The following is a 5,710-nucleotide window of genomic DNA, read 5'->3' as shown; positions in this document are numbered from 1 at the left end:
TGACGCCTAAAGGTAGCAGAAATGCAGCTGTGATGAAAAATAGGGCACTGTGGAATTACAATAGGTACGAAGTTGTGAGAGGGATTTGGAAAGGAGTGATGGTCCCTAGTTTGACTTTCGACAATGCGGTCCTGTGCATGAGATCAGAGGTTCTAGCAAGGTTGGAAGTTAAGCAGCGAAGGGTAGGTAGACTGGCTCTGGGAGCACACGGAAATACACCAAATCAGGGGGTACAGGGTGACATGGGATGGACGTCATTCGAGGGCAGGGAAGCCAGCAGCAAGATAGAATTTGAGGAGCGATTGAGAGAAATGGCAGAAAAGCGGTGGGCAAGGAGAGTTTTCAGTTATTTGTACATGAGGAACGTTGATACAAAATGGAGGAAGCTGACCAGAAAACTGTCAATCAAATACTTGGTCTGCAGGAGGGGTGCAAACCAAGAAACAGCGGTTAAGAAAAAGGTTAAGGAAACAGAGAAGGGTCTGTGGAAAACAGGGATGCAGATGAAATCAGCACTGGCAACATACCGAACTTTCAAGCAAGAAATTGCCAAAGAAAATATCTACGATAATTCTAGGGGAAGCTCTTTGTTGTTTGAAGCCAGGACGGGAGTATTGCGGACTAAGATGTACCGAGTCAAGTACCAAGGTATAGACACGTTGTGCTGTGCGTGTGGAGAAGAGGAAACGGCTGAACACCTCATACTTTTCTGTAAAGGGCTTAACCCTACAGTGCAAGGCAACGGGGCTGATTTTTTCAAAGCATTGGGGTTTAGGGACAGTGAAGGCAAAATAGACTTTAAGCGGGTAGAAATAACCAAACAGAGGTTGTCTGATTGGTGGATAAAATCAAGGCAGGGGTGAAATTTCACCCACCACGAAGTACAAAATATGTTAATAGTCATGGCTAGGTGGCGTATGCCACCGCCCGGTTTAAAGGGTTCAGCCTCATCCATCCATCCATCCATGCATGGGAATGCCGGTATATTCCCAGTGAACCACAAATATCCATTGGATGTACCACAAAAGACCAAATATCCAAGACATTTAACGACGTCCAGTTTACATCTATCGTACGTTCGACTGGTACGTGGCAGTCAAAGGTCATCCAGAGGACGTCGAATGTCCTTATGATTTGGACATCTCTTGCACATTCAAAGCTCTCGTGCATTGATCGTACATAGTGCGTTATGAGTAGATGCACGCACTATGCCGCAGAAATACAAGCAAATTGTCTCTAATGCATAACAATGGGAAGCTAGGAGAGCAAAAGCATTTAATTAATTATTTTGAAATTTAGCACGACCTTTGCTCGCACTGTTGGAGGTCTAGTAACGTTGCTGCCGGACACCGCGCGCAAAAGCCAATACTTTCGCCATTTTTTCGCTATGCTTTCGGTCTCGGTTACGTCATTTTCTTTCTCATACAAAGATGCTTTATTTTTCAGTTATATCTATTAGTACACTGTTGAAAATACGTAACCTTTAACTTGCTGATGTAATACGACAATTTATAAAGAAAAAACTCGCAATAGCTCTGACTTCGCATCGCCACTGATATCAATTCAGCAACACGCGCCTCGATTTAGTACACTGTACCTCGATGCAAGTGCGCAGCAATAATGTTCCGGGCGTGAGCAGCGTGTGCTTTATTTGTGTCTTTTCGACTTTTGTGCGGTTGACCATGGCCCAAGCACGTGTATACTAGGCAGAACTGTACAGTTGCGTGCTGAAATTTCGAGCTGTGCTTCTGACTGCTATTTGTGGTACGTTTGTTCGCCTTGCGGAGCGCTTACGGGAATACTCGGGAGGCAATGTTTTGATGGTTAATTTTCGCACATGTTTGTATCGCTTGGTTTCCTGCGTTCCTCTTCAAGTGTCAGGGATATTTCTCAATTGCAATGCCTATCTCTAAGTCTCTGGCAGCATTATGTTATTGGCACTTTTGTGATCTGAGAAGCTGCCTGACCAAGTTGCCTATCAAGATGAACATTCCATATCTGGATTCTGCTTGCGTGGAATTTTTCACCATATATTTTTCAATGCAGCTAGAAAGTACTGGCTTTCTATCTTGAATCCGGTGGCCCCAGAAGCAAGTGCTGGCAAGCAGGCCATGCGCTTTTGGTCATTAATTAGTATGTTATACTACCTCTTACTAATCAGTTTTATTCTTTTTAATTATAATTGTAGCACTGTGCCTACTAGTCATTTTGTGCCTACTCGTTACTTGTGTTTTAATGAAGTTTAGTTTTCAAGAATCTGTTTTTGATTACGTTTTTTTTTTTTTTTTTTTTTAAGATCCGCGTTTAACCTGTTTGTATACAGCGAGAACATGTAATGAATAATTTCATACATGTGCGTGGCTGGGGGCCGATCATTTTTGTAATGAAGCTTTATCAGTCGTATAAATAAAAAAGTAACATTGGTATGACATTGCGAGTTTCACTGGTGTGCTTTACCTAGTGCTTACTGAACTCACTATTTTTCATTTATCCATTGCAGGATTTGTAATGATGCATAATGATCAAAATGCGGATTTACGGTTTTGTTAGCACAGTTTTCGCATTTTGATGAGCGCTAGAACTATATATAAAAGTTGACAGTCACTTTAGCGAACACTGAAGAGGATGAAGGCAGAAGCCTGCGCACTCACGAAGCATTAATTAAATTATTTGTCATTCGCATGCGTTGTTACTTCCATTTTATTCTCCTACCAAAGTTGTGGGCTCGAGTGCCTTAATTAAGTTCATCATAATTAACACCAATGGTTGCGGGCTCTACTCCCACCAAAGGTCGAGGGTTTGAGTGCCTTAATTGTATCTTAACTTTGTCTTAATTAACACCAAAAGTCGTGGGTTCGACTTCCACCAACGTTCGAGAGTTCGAGTGCCTTAATTAACTTGCCTTAAATAACTTCGCTCTAATGAACACCCAAGGTAGTGGCTTCAACTCTACCTTCACCATGTCAATTGGAATCCAACTTGGAGATAATTTGGAGATGTGGCCGGTTCGCCCATATCTCCAAGTGGTTTCGACTCCCAACAAAGGCCGTGGGTTAGAGTGCCTCAATTAACTCTATCTTAATGAACTGTGCCTTAATTCGCTTCGACCTAATTAACACCAAAGGTCGAAGGTTCAATCCCCAATTTTGGTGCCATTGAATTTTGGTGCTGCGACGCTGGACATCGGATTTTTCGACCATTGAGCCATCTAAGGATTTCACCTTAAGTGTTGCAGTTTATATTTTCACATTCACACGTTTACACGTTAACAAAACATTTCAAGCAAAGTCACCAGCTACATGCTGACAATGTGGGTAACTGTGCCATTAGTGTGCCTCAGCAGATGTACCATCGCAGACAAATTAAATGCGAACAGCGGAGCGTGTGGCCGAAGCATAACTAAAGGTATACGGTGTATGTCGTCGGCCAGTCGTTGTGCACGTGCGTGGGGATGTAGTGCAGCGCTTCTCGCCCTATTGCGATAAACGTCACCCGTATTTTGTCCGAAAGTTGTTTTCTCATCTCTCCTCGGGTAGTGCCATACCCACCTGGCAGTACACTGTTATGGTGACTAGCACCATCGCTACATCTGTAGCGTGATATAGCTGGCTTGCCCCCAGCTTGCTAACGTGGATTGCTTTGCTTTTGTTACCACCATCAAAGCTGCCAGTGTCCAATCGTAAATTGAATAGCACGAAAAATATATTGCATTGGATGCGCAACACTAGTGCTAGCCACCTTAAAAGTAATCACAGATAGGAATGGCACTGCAATGGCGGGGTGAGAATACAAGCTTCCAACAAAATACAGGTGACGTAATACGCACTAGGACAAGCAGCCCCGCACTCTGCATCGAAACCACATGCATGTGTACAATCATCACTGGCCGACGCCACACATTGTGCTTTTAGTTAGGTTTTGGCCACACACTCTGCTGTTCGTATTTCATTTGTATTCAATAGTACATCTACTGTGGCACTCGCAGGTATACAGCTCATTATAGCGTCAGCAGGAAAGATCCACTAGATGTTCTATGGACGTCCTGCGTCCCAAAAAAGAACATCTATTAGAGGTTACTTATGTCCAGCTGCGACATCCTTTCAACGTTAGAGCAACGTGATCTGGATGGGACTTAGATTATCCATGGTACGTATTTGTAACGTTGTTTGGAGAAATATAGATATCTATAGGACGTGTGCAATGTCTCAAACATGATGTTCTATGGACATCTATGGTACATTAATGGTTCACTGGGTTGTGAATTCGGATTGGAAATTGGTGGCTTGCGAATGGTTCTACGGATTGGATTTTGGAGGTGAGTTTCGTTTTCGTTTATCGTTCTTCATGCCCTCAAGATTTACTCACTTTCATGCCGTTCTTTTGTCGCTGCCTGCCTGTCACAGCCTCTGCGAGCGGTGATGTTGTGGTGTAGCGGTTTTAGGGTGTGTATAATTCCGTTGCTACGACTATGCTAACGTCACAGCAATGTACTCTGCAAGCGATTGTGCGCGAGTTAATGGTAGAAATGCAGATGTTACGACCGTCGAAAAGGGACGTTTTTTGCGTGGTAGAAAGCGCATTCTTCGTTGGCAGTCCATGCGCGGGGCATTGCAACACTGCTGTAACATTGTGGGCACCTTGCCTCAGCTGCAGGGACAGCGCACATAAACAGCTGAAGCGGTTCTTTTTGTGATTAATTTGTTTCTAAAACGAAGCACTCAGTGACCCACAGAACTAGAGCGTAGCGAGCCAAAGACGTCACGAAGTTCTTGTGTTCTGCATAGCCTAAAACCGGTATCGTAGTTTGCACAATGCGCTTTTTATGTAGTGTGCGTAGGCTCTTATAGTTTGAGGCGCTGGCCTTTTCTACATGTTTGATGGGCATCCCGAACAAGAAAGGTGAATCATTCGAGCAACTAGCTCTGTTAATTAATAGGGCGGATGGTCCAGCGGCAAATGTTCGAACATGAGAAAGGAAAAACCACCGTTTTGATTTAACCAAACTAGTGTAGTAAAGGGTATCCGAAAAGTATTGCCAACTTGCAGTGACTTTTGTTGGGCCTGATCTAGCTTTGTGACTCAGAGAAACTACGCACAATTTCGTGTTGCATCACTACTGCTAAACAAAAGGGAATTGCTGAATGATTCGATTCTGTCATTCGGTGATCTTGTTTACTGTGTTGTTTAATGCTGTACTGTTCCGCCTTGTGACAATAAGCCGTCGCGTTCTCTCGTAAGAATTGCATTTGTCGTTGCGAGTAGCCTAGCGCAGCTTGCATCATAGGTACTTGAAATTAACACATTGTTACCTTCAAAGTGGTGAAGTAAAGAGGATGGAAGTAGGTATTACCAAAATCAGTAATGTATAATTACTTTTGCTTTTATTAAATTTGCTGTGGGGCTCTAGCAGCTAGACTGCCTCGGTTCAGTGTCCGTAAATGGGACTACAAGAGATTCATGTGGTAACTTATTCAAAATGTTTTGCCATGCAAGAATGCTTAAAGCAGCTCCTCATCCATATAACCTCATACTTCGCTTTTTTTTCATCTAGAACAGTGCGTATATTGCACAAACCATTTTTCTCGCATTATAAAATTTTATATACATGGAAAGTGTACTTGCCTGCTCCATGTGGCATCCCAACAACATAAAGGCTCTAGTATCTATTTAACTATTGCTCTCCACTCTCTTTAGCCTACTGGGGTTAAGG

Source organism: Dermacentor silvarum, chromosome 1 (genome assembly GCF_013339745.2).
Source record: "Dermacentor silvarum isolate Dsil-2018 chromosome 1, BIME_Dsil_1.4, whole genome shotgun sequence".
NCBI lineage: Eukaryota > Metazoa > Arthropoda > Arachnida > Ixodida > Ixodidae > Dermacentor > Dermacentor silvarum.
Note: the sequence above shows the minus strand (reverse complement) of the source record.